This window comes from Hermetia illucens, chromosome 4, assembly GCF_905115235.1.
Source record: "Hermetia illucens chromosome 4, iHerIll2.2.curated.20191125, whole genome shotgun sequence".
NCBI lineage: Eukaryota > Metazoa > Arthropoda > Insecta > Diptera > Stratiomyidae > Hermetia > Hermetia illucens.
The window spans coordinates 149,961,998-149,977,142 of record NC_051852.1 but is presented as its reverse complement, the minus strand read 5'-3'; the positions used below and the strand labels follow the sequence as shown (position 1 = coordinate 149,977,142).

At 39.8% G+C, this 15,145-nt stretch overlaps 1 protein-coding gene across 2 annotated transcripts in view; it reads left to right on the top strand.

Moving 5' to 3' along the window:
* The window catches only part of LOC119655776 (serine/threonine-protein kinase MARK2), a 512,551-nt gene that overhangs the window by 249,752 nt on the left and 247,654 nt on the right, over positions 1-15,145 (top strand). Inside the window, exon 1 of one of the 2 annotated variants that reach the window (XM_038061848.1) lies at positions 4,758-6,136. The exons of the other annotated variant lie outside the window; for it this stretch is intronic. The gene's annotated coding sequence lies outside the window, so the exon portion shown is untranslated. Of the gene's footprint in view, positions 1-4,757; positions 6,137-15,145 lie in introns of those variants that run through there. 2 annotated transcript variants of the gene reach the window in all.

Sequence of the window (15,145 nt, the reverse complement as noted above, 5' to 3'; positions counted from 1 at the left end):
TCTCCAAATAAACTTGGTAATACTATAATATATTACCAACTCTTAAAGATTGACTGAAAAACCCCCCTTACGTTCATCCCAGGAGTACGAAGATCGCACATACCCATGCCAAGTTTCATGGAAATCCGGCTATTAGTGTCAACATTAACTTGTCAGTTTCATGGGAATTTACTGCATCCGAAGCCATGCAAATAAGATGCTGACGTCATGCGGGAATAATTGACATAGGAGTGTAATATTAAAATTCTATTCATGAAGAATCTACTTCTTCCCAGCCCTGTTTTGTATCTGCTGTAGGTTAACTTCTTCACATTTGCGAACAATATTGAACTCCTAGTGTGAAGCCTATAAGGTTGACTATTGTCAATACAGAGCTTTCCAGATTAATTTTTTTTTGTGTAAAAAGATCTTTAAAAGATAGGGAACAGTTGATTATTTAACTATGCACACGCGGAAGTGTCATGCAATCATCTGTTTCTTACATAGGGAAATACAAAAGCGTTTGTTTATACCTGAAACGTCTAGCTTCCGGTTTCCCGACTTGTGTATGGATGCAAGTGAAAATTTAAAAAAAAAACCCTATTGCGGCAGAGATTTACATCTATTAACACCTCACTACCTCTTCTGTCCGCATCGCCGCCGGACCACAATGAACTTTATTTGACCAGATTATGAAGTGCGATAACTACGCCGAAGCCGCTCAATCTTCTCTCCTCCACGAACCTCGAACAATCAAACATAATATGCTCCTGTTGTAGTGACCTTCGATATTCAGGACAGTTGAGAGACTCATTCAATCCGAAATGATGCGAATATTTTCTCGAACGACTGTATTCCGTAATGAACTGCGCCTAGTGGTAATTCGACTGTCCATGTCTACGGAGAACTAGAACCATTTCTCGAAACAGCGGGTCAGTGCATGGATCCAAGCGGTCCGTTTGAGAATTATTCCATCGTTGCTGCCATCTCATCTACGACTCCTTTTCTAATATTTTTTAGAAGAATGTAGTAGCTTCGGGCAGGTTCAGATTCTATCTGCAGTAGAGATAGTGCACTTCGTTTCCTAAAATTCCACCGCAATTGGCTAGTATTTCGAAATCAGTTTTTTCCAATTCACATTTTCCATTTCCATTTGTCCCGTCTAAACAGGACGCGCAAAAATTAGGTACCCGGAGGTACCAACTTGAATATTGATAATATTGACAGTATCCTTCCTGCGATTGATAAAAGCGACTACCTCCATTCTGTCGTTCGCTAGGTTTAATTTGGTCATTCGTAACCTCGCAACTATGTTACATCTGGAAGAAGAGCCTCTCCAATAGGGAACTCCTGTTTAGCCTAGATAAGTAGCTTCGGGCATTTAATTTAGTCTAAGTATCCCTAATGCAAAGCCAAATTAAATGTATCGATATGTAGAGTCACCACCGCGCAGTCTAACCCTATGGCCATCGCCTTCCGAGCTAAATCTACTTAAAGGTCATTTTCTTGATATGAAGAGCCTGTTTTGTAGTATGTCATCTTTATTACATCTTCCCCATAGTGTCTAAATGGCATGGTCCACGCCGAGTAGTTTTCGTGGCTCCGGAAGCAAGGTCAGCTTCTGCTTCTACCATTGGTTGGGAAACACATGTCTTTTCTACCACTTGGGTCTGATCTTAGCAGCCGACTTGAGAGCTATGTTCGGAATCGTTTCCAATACCGAAATCTTGTTACCTCCAATACGTCCGCAGATCTCCTGCAGAACCTTCTCGATAACCCTAGGGTTCGAGAAGACGTCTTTTTACAACACATTATTGGGAAGCAAGTTCTGAACTGTCTGGCAATGATCGAGATCGACTTCTATCAAGCTCATTAGGTCGTGCGATTCAGCTTCCTTCTATATGTCCGGCATCTGTCATCTACCAACCTTTTTCCCGTGCTTGATGAAGTGGTCCTCTTCTCCGAATTTCTTTGTTGACTTATGTATACCGCTGCAAAGTGGGGGGAATTGATGCATCTGGAGCATCTATTAAGAGACATGACATTCGTAGGAATCACTCTAATCACTTCGTCCACCGGAAAACACTGCATAGTGTACTTTGAGTATTTTCGCCAATTGAGCGATGTGATACCGTCCCTACTTTGTTTCTACACATCTGCCTACTTTATCTTGAGGAGGTTGATGGCCGTAATTTCCTGTCAAATAATACTTATCAAGGCTTGCAGGCTTCCATGGATTTGGATACCAAATGACCTCAAAGGAAATCTGCAGGTGAAGGCCATTTGGTTATCATTTTTTCAAAATCAGCCAATGGGGTAAAATGACACTATAGTCTTGTTGAAACCGCAAGTTGTACATGCACTTATCAGTCAGAATTGGCATTAGAAAATCTTTTATCTTGTCCGCTCTCCATTGACAGTTATAGTTGCTTCAAGGTTGTCTACGAAGAAATCCAGTCCAATGATTCTTATCGGGAAAATTTCAATCAAAGCAGTCACGTTTTGATAGTGAGGAGGTTTCAAGACGAACTGCTGAAAGTTTCTTTTTATTTTGTCTTGATTTCAGAATGATGCATTAAATTACACACAACATTTCCTCTCTTCTCCTATAACATAGTTTTTTTTTTATTTTATTATTTATATCCATATCCATAATAATTAAGATCGTTTAAATATCAACTCAATTCCATTTCGAAATCAAATTATCAAAATAATCGCAATCCTAACAATTCCCGCGACTCTAATATCCCATTTAGTAATTATCCCATTACATAAATTGAAAACAACCCCTATTTTTCTCATAAATTGCATGCCGTCGAATGCATTTTGCCTAGCGGCTCAATATGACCCACTTTCACTTTCTAATAGTACAACGTATTGAAAAATCCCGGGATTTCGATGGTCTTACCGGCAAAAAATCGGCAAGTTAGCGGTTGAAGTCTCCTGAAGAATTTGCTCAACAAGTGACCGTTCATTATATGGCTAAGAACCTCCTTCGTATATTCTGAAAGACTGGTTCGCCTATTCTGGAGCCTTAAGAAGACATTTCGAATAATAACCTCCTTGGATGTCGGGATGTTCACATGATGACATACCAGAAGAGGGAACTTATTCGCGAGCCTGCTAAGGATCTTCAAAAAATTGTCTCAGCTTGTTAATCGAGCACTTCGCAGGAGCTTCAAAATTTTCGGGCGAACCTTCGCGGTCAATTTCGCCAATGTTTTTGAGTTTTTGGGATAGCTCTCTGCTCTTGGTCGACTCCGGCCAATAAGGATGGTTGTTTGACAATCGACAACCAATTTTATCATTACAGAAGGACTCGTTTCAGTGGATGACGGTGTCGCCCTGTGATCCTTACTGTCATTTGACCATCCTGAATTAGATTTGCTCTCGTTCTGTTCTGACGAGGGCCGTATTTTGGATATCTTACATGTACTCGACGCCGTTTACAAAGAAATTACGAACGTCATCATGCCCGCGGGGAAGTCTACATAAGAAGTCGTCATCGTGGTCATCTCCGTTCACACAACCCACTGACGGAGAACCGTAGGACATAAGCGCCCACGCAGTACGCCTTCCTTTGAACACCGGTACTTACTCGTTTGGATTGGACTTCGATTGGAAGGCAGCCTGTAAGCGAAATTGGTAACGCACTGTCCCACACATTAGACGTCGAACAATCAAAATTTAGATAACGACATGAGGAGGACTATAATGTTCAAAAGGACAACACTCACTTCTGAAACTTTTTTCAGTGCTGCTCTCAGGGTGTATAGGGTCGTCAGTTTCAGTAAACGACTAGATGACCTACCTTTCAACCCTTTCTGCAAGTTTTCTTAGAATAGTGGAACAGGAGCCTGGAAGGTAGAGGATGAGAGGAAAATCTTCCAAGCTCTAAATCAGGACAAGAAACTTCGGAATATTTCATCCGAAGACTATCCAGTATGAAAGCGTAGACCTTCTAGTAGTGAGTTAATCAACAAACTCCAAGACACTGTTAATTTCCTCCCTGGGAGTCTCTTTTCGATTATAGAAGTTACAGGTGCTCATACACTTTCCTATTACAACTTCATCCCTTATTCTTTGGGGTTCTTACCTAAACGAAGGATACTTATCCATTGTAATTTGTACGGAACGAGGAGAGTATCAAGCAACTGAGATCCTTCAAACTAAATCCAAAGACATAACTTCTTATACAATACACATGGGTTAACTGACTTGGAATTCTACACCGAGTATCTGTTGCTGGCTTGCACATGTACAGATACAAGATTTTCATAGCCAGCTGCTACCATCGCACACTAATCAACGGGTGGCGAATGAAATCGACTTGGAAATGAAACTGGGTAAACAAGAAATGACGCTACAATGGCGGGAGGCCGGAATGGGCTGTTGCTCTTGCTCGTGTTAGTAATGTGGAGGTGGAGGTTTTGTGTGGTTCTTCAACTGATGAAAAAAGCTAGTAGACACTAGAAAAGCTAAGCATTCCACTCTATCTAAAGATAAGTACGGATGTATGCATGAGTGACAGACGGATTCCATACTGAAGCCTCTAATTGCTCTGGAATTCTACTCGGAGTTGAAATTTGGAAATGTTTCCATTCCATGTTACCTTATTGTTGGCAGAGAGTGGATGAGAGTTGAAGCTCGGAAAAAGCTCCCACACCTCGCGGCCATTGTATTCCAGATACTCACTCCATTGGGCCTGTTATTTCAGCCCATTGGGTTCATTTGCACGTATTTCTCTATATGTTCGCTTGCCACCTTTCTGGACTCGTTTCAGTCTTTCTAGCGTTCGCATTCCTGCCGTGGAGACTTGGGAGTCACATGCACTTGTAGTGTGGAGAGTTTGGAAAGTTTTAGGCGCGTAAACTTGAAATTCGGTCGATAAGTCTCACACTGTAGACTATCCTCTGATCCGAGCGTTTAGCGTTTTAGTGTAACTCCTCTAGAAAAACTCGTTGTCGACTACTCAGCGGACAAACGAAGAAAACACGAAAACTACTTGGGAGACATTTTTGCTCAGGCCATGTCTGTCTGTCTGTGGCTTTTCGTATCTTGTCTCTTGGAATTCATTGAAGTATGGAACGCGCGCGACGACGTTAGATTCATCCCCCTTGTTGTTGGCGTGCAAACGTGCGAGCTGGCCGAGTGAATTTGTTCAAACGACAAGGCGCGGTTTTTTTTATTTTAAATTTTTAGTTCGTTTTCTTTAAGTTTTTAGTTTTAAATTTTGTAAAAAAAAAGATAATTTTCATTATTTAATTTACATAATTTTTAAATTAAAAACAAGTGTCTGCCGTTCCATCTGAAAGTAGTGTTTTAGATAAGTTTCAAAAACTGTGCGTTATATTCAAAATATCCAAGAGGAAAATTTGAATTTTATATGCAACCGAGCAAAAATAACTTCGACCACCGAATTATTCCTTTTGAATGCTGAAGAGAATCTGAAAAGTATTCTGAAGATAAAAATTGTATTTACGTTCTACGTTGTTATTTCTGGTGATCGTATTGATGACTATCTCATTCGCGTCAATTAAAAAAAAAAGTGAGTGTGGGAGTGTGCACAATATTCGTTCCAAATATAATGCAAATATGTAACGTGAAACTGTCAAAAATCTTGTTTTATGGGTGAATTTTTATTGTCTAAGCTTACAGAGCAATAATCTTCTCTTGATGATGTTTATTGTTCTATAAATAAAGTGCTAAAATACGAAAAAAATCTATTTAATCAAGTGTGGAATATTTGCGTTCAAAAAGAACGATTACATATCAGTTGTGAATGCAATGATTTTGGTGCAACCTCAGGAGATTTTAATAGTTTTTAATATGCCTTGATGGTGTTTTGGCAGCTGTATACCGGCTCCTGTTTTTCGTATACTTGTAAATTGCCAAAACGAGCATCTTCAGTCTAGTTGAATGTATTTTGGAAGTATTTTGACAACATTTTGACAAGATTTTGACGATTTTTGACCAAGGTCATACCTGGATTTCAACAAGCATTTATATGTTTTCGGACCATTTCATCCGGATTTGGAAGTAAAACGACAGTTTCACCAGAAGAAGTGCTACCACATTTTCAAAGAAACTCGGCCTTCCAGAGCAACTACCGCAGGAAACACCAATAAATCTACATCGAAGCATTACATAAATGAATGTACGTTAAGTATACGAAAATTTAGGTTAGAAATTTTATTTTAACACATGCCTGGACAAAGAAGAAAAGAAAACATTAAATATATATTTTTGCTAATTTTCTGACCAAGCCCGATCTGTGAGTTGTCTGTTTGTCCATAAGGCAAACAGGCCAACACAGACAATCGGGCATAGTAGACAGTCAAAGCAAGCAAGTAACTCAGGCAATTTTCAGTGTGTGTTAATTTAAAATTCAAATTGAAACTGATTGAAGACGAAACCTTTTTTGATGAGCGATTTGTTGTTAACTCAATGGTGCTGGAACTGGCGACTGTTGGCGTTGATGTTCTACAGCATATAGCAGCTCCAATCTTTTTTTTCTTATATTATTTTTGTTAGAAATGAATTTTATGAAATGATGACTATTACGACGACGACAATCTCCTGTTCAGTGTATGAAGAACCTGTATCTTTTTGCCGTATTGTATTCGTAGAAGTTATATGGAAAGAAGAATAGAAGTGAAGGCTTTGTATCTCCCAGCCCCCGGTACATCATTCATACATATCCAGACTTGGAATTGTGTTATCATTGGATGATTCTGATTTAAATGACCTTCGAGACGTTTAAAAAGTGACTGATTTAGCGCCCCCCTTTTCGACGCACTGATGTGCTTATCAGTGCAGTGGACTTTAGGTTATTCAAAACGAGGTTTAACTCACTGACAACACATTTTGGAATACTACACTTGACTATTCTTAAAATTGGATTTGAACTAACATAGTTTATTCCTGCAAGATAATTCCGCAGAGATGTTAAAAAAGTGCCCTTCGGCATACCCAAACCCCATAATTTGACAGGTTTGTCACATCAGACCTTTGTTTAACATGCCAAGAGAATCCAATCATGATCATCTCCTGCTTAAACTAAAAGTCTTTACATTGCTAATAATGACGTCAGTAACATGCCATGGACTTAAACATGGTACAGAGTTGATTGTTTATTATTGCAGTAACAACGCAAGTAATATGGTTGTCGTAAAAGTGTTGAGATTGCACGTATTCCTACAACTACACAATACATTTGTATTGCTCAAACTTAACTTAAGCGAACATTAGCAGCAGTCACTTGACAAAGTCGTCAGGCAGGTTTAATTTTACTGAATCCACAGAGTATGATTTCATTTTGTAAATTCATTGGAATTGGAAATGATGATTATTATTGTTTCTCTACAATCAAAGAAACCAACTGGTATCTCTCATTTATTCTTGTGTGGCGGGGCGACAAAGCTTGAAGCTTGATTTGTTTGGCGGGGAGGGGGGGGATTGCTTTTGGTATCTGTTTTTCCGGGCAGTGATGGAAAAGTGTGTAATGTATGTAAGTATGTCGTCAATATGTAAATTATCTTACGAGATACCTTGATGACTGACATAGGCTATTATTCGGATGATTTGTCACTTGGTATTTTCTTACAATTCATTCAGAAAAATTTAATTTTTTGACGTGATTTGATGACTAATTTTCTTTTGGGGTTGTATTAAGTTAGTTGTTTGTAACTCTTTACATTAAAATATTTGCAATTCCTACTATTTCTGAGGAAAAACATGTTGACAAATCAGATGACTCTTTTTTCGAGCCTATCTGACACTCAGAGTTTGACTGAATCTTTGAAGTTCATAATTTCACCAGAGGCTAAAATTTAAGGACAAATTTGTTATAACCTGTCTTACTTTCTTTTACCAAATCGGCTTCCTCTGTTTTAACGTTTTCTTCCCGACTTCTGGTTCTGGAAAAGCATTCGGGAACACTGCAAGCAAGTTGCTGTTTTGTTTTTTCCCCCAACTTTCTTTTTAGTTCTTGGACAACATTGCAGTGTTGCATGCAAGTGTTTTAAGTATTCAGGTTAAGAGCCTCGTACCTTAAAAGATCATATGGATCATGTTAACCTATATAACGATGAAATTTATGAGCGATACCACGGCCGTTTGATCGTGGTGAATGGGCCACCAAATCTGTTTAGGTGAGGATGATGCAACCGGGAGATATCTACAGTAGAAAAAGAAGACGTGACCATCCTTGCCTGAGGTGGAGCAATTGCATATCCCAGGACAGACAACTTTAGGAATGAAAGTCCTGCGAAGTTAAAGTATCTGCGTGTAGGCATAATCCCATGGTTCCCTTCGGACACGGATTTATTTCGAGATCACAATCAAAGACCTGTCATGACCGGCCTCAGCAGTACTGGTTTATATTGAGTGCAGGCTCAGCATTAATACCAGTGGATGCGAGTCCTATATAATACGTACGATCGTAACTAAGAGTTTTACCGCGCAACTCCACGCAGGAGACTGCAGCGAGCTCTCTCCACGATATGGGCATAACCACAATTATCATGAATTTCTTGCAACACATATCTGAAGACTTCTCTCAAAGAATATGCCTTTAGAGGGCCATCCCGGTTCCTATGGTACCAGATAGCTTTCGGTGAAGCCCCGTGGAAAGGTCTACTCCGAATACGTTGACGCGTCATCCTCCAATGGCTTGACTAGAATCGGGTCTATGAGGAGAACCGCAACGAAACCTTTCTACCAGTCAATTACCGCTCTGCGGATAATACAAGACATAAGACATCATTAGACAACACTAACACAAAACACAAGAAACTGGTAGCTGTGCCCCACGGCCAGAATGGCGATTCGCCCATCATACTGCATATGATGTAGCATCGATGAATTCCTTCCGTCACCATAAAAAAGCACGCTCATTTACATGAGCGTATCGAAGCAAAGATACCGTTTACTACGTGAACGCCCATATCGCCTAGATTGCGCATGTCACGGAAAACTGGACCGATACAGAAGACATGAAACCAGTCCTCCGAATCTACCCCACACAGAACACAACCCTGACTGGAGGCAAGGTTCCGCGAGAATAGAAGGGAACTCAAGCTACCATGACCTATCAAGAGGAAGCTCACTTCAAGGCCGAAATCTATGAGAACTTTCTAAGGCAGTCACACATTTCACATACTTATATATGACAGGATCTTTCCCCCGTATTTTCAAAAAAATGGTCAAATTTATTTCATTTGAAGTTTTGGCCATCGCTGGCTATACAGTTTTGCCCTGTTTCTGCCAAACTTGTGGATGCCTTGCCAGTAGAAGCGTTGGTCTTTTGAAGTGAACTATGCATCGAGCAATTTTTTGATTTCTTCGTAACAAATCGAAGTGCTGCTCGTCAACCGCGTGCCCCATTGATGCAAACAAATGAAAGTTAGAAGGCGGTCACGTCTGGTGAGTAGGGCGTGTGAAGTAGGACATCCCAGCGAAATACTGCGATGGTGTCCTTGAATGGTATTTATGTGTGCCGAGGAGTTGTCATGTTGAAAAATTACTCTTTCGTCTGGTGGGCCATTATAGACGCTTTTCAAGCAATGCATGATTCCAATTGATCATCGGTGCTGTGGTTAGGGTTGTGCGTATCAACAGTTCCGTCTGGTTTTAGAAGCTCATAATAGATCACACACTTGTGGTACCACCAAACGCAGAACATTGTATCCTTTCCAAAGTGATTTGGTCTTGCAGCCAATGTTGATGGTTCGCCTGAATCGACAAATGATTTTTTCCGTTTAGGATTCTCGAAATAAATCCATTTTTCACCTCCCGTCACGATTCGATGAAAAAAATCCGAGAAGAATTTCACAAATGGTTTTTCTTGCTGTCATTCGTTCAATTCATGCGGCATCAATTTACCACACTTTCGACCCTTTCAAATTGCTTTCAAGATGCTCGCTTAAGCCACATCCAATTGTTCCGCGAGTTGTTTTTGAGTTTGAGTGTCATCCTCATCGACCAATTCTTGCAGATCGGCATCTTCAAATTTTTCCGGTGGTCTTCCACGCTCTTCGTTTCTTAAGTTGAAATTGCCACTTTTGAATCGTCGAAAGCACCTTTTGCGCTGTGTTTGGGACAGAGCATGCTTACCGTACGCCTCCACCAACAAACGATGACTTTCAGCAGCACTTTTCCTCAAATGAAAGAAGGTTCTTTAAGATCCTCGTAAAACCACATTTTCTGGTGATGGATTCGATATTTTCAAAGCGACTAACTATGTTGTCGTATGAAACCGCAAGCGGTGAGTGTTGTCTATTTTTGACAGATGTCAAAACAATAAGAAAAAACTAACAGTCTACTACAGCCATCCATGTATCCAGCTCTAACCATATGTGCATGCAGGATGGTTTCATATTTATAGACCCGGTACACTCGTTGACAAACCTAGCTCTGCATCGGACCATACATAACCGTACGTAAAACACGGAAGAAACAGTCCCACATATATGGTTTCAGCAGCTTTCCTGCTTAGACCCCATTTGCACCCCATGATACGCCTCACCATACACACTAAGTTAGTCAAACGCGTCTTGAGGTCGATCAGGTTCGGTCGCATGCACATATGTTCCACGATTGTGACTCTTAAATGAATCAATGTCTTCCAGTAATTCGTTCTTTTAAATTTGACAATTTTAAGAGACCACGCATGTTGTTCGGACTCAAGTCGCTTGTCCTCCCAATAAGAATGAAGAAATCATCCGCGAAAGCTACGCTTCCAACCACCAACTAAACTCATTCAACAGTTCATTCATTATAAGGTTCCATATAAATGAACCCGCAATAGATTCCTATGGCCGCCTTGGACGAATCCTTTTCTACCATGGAAGTAGCTCTTTCACAAACCTAATTCCTGGTAGCCACACTCACGAAGTTCCGACAATATAAGTGACCAACTTGCGCCTTTGAAATCTACGAAGATTCCAATGACGTATTTGCTAACACAGCAGACAACAAGGTTTTTCACAAGTGTCGTCGGTAGACTTGCTAGTTCGGAAGCCATACTAACTGTCGGATAGTAGATGGGATGTTTTCACCTCAAGTCGCTGGACCATAATCCATTCCAGGACTATGCCAAGGGCCGAGAGACGAAATGTGGCCCTGAGGGAATGAGAGCTACTCTTATTTTCTCTGGCGACTTCAGGACCACAACAACCCCGACAGTCTTCCAGAATGCAGGGAAATAGCCCTCCCGTAAACAATCGTACAGACATTGGACATGAGTGGGGACAGTCACCAGATGGCTTTGCATATCTACCCAGTGAGCCCATCCCAGCCAGGTGACTTCCGAGACCTAAGCCTCGCCATGGACTCCCCATCCCGCAACACTGCTGGGGAGGAGCAAATACGCTGAACTCTTTTAAATGCCCATCACAAATCTCCGCTGCTGCCAGTTTTCAAAGGCTTAATGATAACGACTGATAACAATTCTACCTTTTCTTGTAATCAGATAACGTTATCGATGTACTCGCCAATGATGCAAAATGCAAAAATTAAACCACCAAAAAAAAATATTTACACAATTTTCTTGCACTTTCTCTTCAATATATTGCCAAGTCATCTGGAGATTGTATATCGCTCGAGGCTCATTGCACATTACTGATATGTTTCGATATCATTGTTGATACCAAAGCTTAATTATATTGAGATAATTCGATGATTCATTGGAATTGAAAATAAAACAAGACGGTTTTTATCAACAGCTTTTCCATAAAATCCATTGATCTACTGACTTAGCTTTGTATCGACCTTGCAAAGAACTAAACCAAAATTTATATATATATATATATAATTTTGGAGACGTGTTCGTCATGTGTCCGTATTTTTGCTATCTCGTAGGGCCTGATGAATCCACCATCAAGTAATCCTAGATCATATTTTAAACTTTGAAGAACAACTCTGTTTCAGACGTGCAAAATTTGTATCCCTCAAAATTGGTGAGAAAAGACATTGTAAAGGTCAATTCAAAGTGTGCCCATCTCGAACTTGAAAGCAATTATTTTGACTATCGTGAAGTTGTCAAACTAATACGATTCAAAAATCTTTTACTTGATTTCAGATTAGGTCTCTATGCTTACAATTACTCAATCTTCTTCCTCTTCGGCCTTTGTTACATTCAGAAGCGGGATCGGCTGGTTTTGACTGGTTGCGCCGGTTTGCTCTGTCAAAGGCGTGATTTAGATGCAGGCTTTCAAATCACCATCCAACGCATCAAGCCACTGTTTCGACTTCGATATTCAGACCAATCTTGGTTAGTGAATTCTTTTTAGCGTGAATTACGTGACCATACCGTCGAAGACGCCTTTCTTACAATTTTTCCACGATCGATGCAACCCGGTACCAATCGCGGATATCTTCATTTCGAATGTGATAACGTCATATTACGTCACCTGTCTAACGCAACATCTTCGTTTCCATTACCACGAGGCGTCATTCATTGTCTTTTGTAGTTGGTCGACACTCAGAACCTAACTTTATTCAATGAACTTTTTAACTGATATAACCGGAGTTATTGCTTTAAATGAGATTTTAGCTACGCAAGGCGCAATTTTCCAAACATAATTGAAACTTATGGATGGGTCTTAACGTTTCGTCTCAAGCTTGAGCGGTTTTGGAACGAACTGAGAAGCGAAGAGAAAATTAAATCTAACAGCAAGCAATTTAACAATGAACTACGTTTCCTAGGGTGTCTCTGGGCACCGGATCATTTTACACAATTGTGAACATAGAAGAATAGGCTGCCAAAACATGCTCTTGGACAAAATAAGACTGCAGGAGGGTAAACAGCTATAAAAATTCACGTAACCTAGATGAAACAAAGCTACCTCGTACAATCTTGTATAATTTGGCCACCATACGCTCAAGGTGTGGTTTCACCCATCTAAACCGTGATTATAAAGATTCCTACAGAGTTTACTTCCATTCCTGTTAATGCATGACCTAGTTTTGAGCATTTGACGCTAATAGTAGTTATGTAAACCTCTCTTTCCTTCACACAATATAGATTTCAAATCGTGGCGAACTGCTTGAAAGTGTGCCGTTTATCCACGCCATCTCTACATCAAACGGACCGATCAAAACTACGCATACCGTCTCGAAGTAAGGCGGTAGCGAAGGAGATTCCGAACCTAAAGTGAATAGAGGTCCCCCTTTATCACCAAAGTGTCTGTAAATTCATCTCTAGAGTTGGCAGACACGGTCGATAATCAAGCAGGTTGTATCTCTTTTAAAATGTTTGAAGTACTCTCCTAGGTTTTCCCGTTCAATTCTTTGCTGGTATGCCTTCAAGGGCACTTTATCGTTTCAGTTTCCCAAGTAATTATTGCAGTAAACTCGTAATTTTCACGAGTCCTCATATAAAAAATAAACTGGAGATGTCAGATTTGGACCCCTGGGTGGCCGACGATGGAATATCACCTTAGCTCGATATAAGTTTTTCTACAGAAATATGGTTTACGATCGTCAGTGATTCGTTGGATACGTTCCATGTGGTGCCGCCTTGTTAAAACCCGCCTCTCAGGATTGTAACCTTCAAATTCCTGTTTGTGAGATAAAAATTTTCATATTAATCGGAATTTCCAGTCACATTGTCCTGGTCGATTCTCGAAGAAATAGGGGTCGACGATCCCTTATACTTGAATGGCCGCCAAACTGTTACTTGTGGTGAATGCAAGGATTTTCGATGGCTTGGGTTTGGATTCTCTTTGGCTAACTAAAGGATTATCTTCGCTAAGGCCAAAGCCAATCTTGTTTATTGACGTGCCTATTAGATGGGGCTTTCTTGGAGGAATAATGAAATCTCCAAAAGTCCTGCCATATTGATCTGACGAGGTTGTCATCATTTGTTAAATCTCTCGTCAATGTGTGTCCCAATCAAGTCCCTGATACAGAAAGATCAAGTGATCGCTTACGAGTTAGTAGTTCGCGACTGCGTGGTATGGAAGATCTAAGAAGCCCTAGTTTTGTTGATCTTTTATTCTCGTCGTTTTGGCCTTGAATGTTTGGCAGGTTCTTGGCTGATGACCTAATTAAACTTTTCCTTGAACACTGGTTAAGGTTGCACCTTCTGAATACAGAATGAAATAAACTCCGAACAACAGTGTACGAATAGTTGTTTTTATAGTAAAGTTTTACACAGAATCCACGCTGTGTACTCGTAGAACTCTTCAAGGCGATTAAATTATTGAAGACCGAGCTACTTGTCCTCAGTTTCCCCACAACACTTTCGCATACTAGTATTTAGTGGGTATCTTGAAACAATAGCCCAGTTTAATATACGGTGGACGGCATGGTTCTACCTGGAACATAAACGAACTCTTCCCATACAAAAAAGGAACGTTAATAATAATGTTATATATAACAACAGTCAATCATGCTAGGATATAAATCACATATGACCCAATACTGAGAAGTTTGGTATAAATATTGCTCTTACTAACAAAATTATAAGTCAAATTTTTGTATTTCACTTTGCTTAATTGCGATTTTCATATTAAAGGTAATGGTCTGAAATACTGGAGGAGTATGCACCATTTCCAACGGGCTACCCACAAATTTTCTTAAGTAAAAAACCACAAAATTTTTCGTATCTGAAGCATCTAACTTCCGGTGTTCGACTAGTTATGCTTAAATTCATTTTCTAATGCCAGTCAGATATCCATAACGCCATAGGCTAGGCTATTGGTATTTGCTTCCATGTATTTTCTTCACAGATTTTCCTGAAATACCTCCAAGGTTGCGCTTATTTATTGCATGGTTTTGCCATGTTTTCTATAATTGTAAAAATTCATACGTTAATCAAGTTAGCAAGTTTCCCTGGAAATCACAATAAATCTAATATAAATGAATCCAACCGGAAATAACTGAATGCTAGGGTGCGTGTTTATGATTTTCAAATCTATCAAGTTATAATCAAATTTGTAAATAGAGCCAGTGGTAGAACCCGAGGAAAATGCACATATTATGTTTGTACTGTGATTGGTGTTGTTATTTACAGACAACTCGTGTATGCTAAATTAATTTTAGTTATGTATTTTCAAAGTGCTACAATGTAGTATTGTGTATTTTGTTTTAGTAAACATCGAATATTCATTGTATCTGATTTGTTTCATTGATAGATTTTTCGCATAGTTTGCGTTCCGTG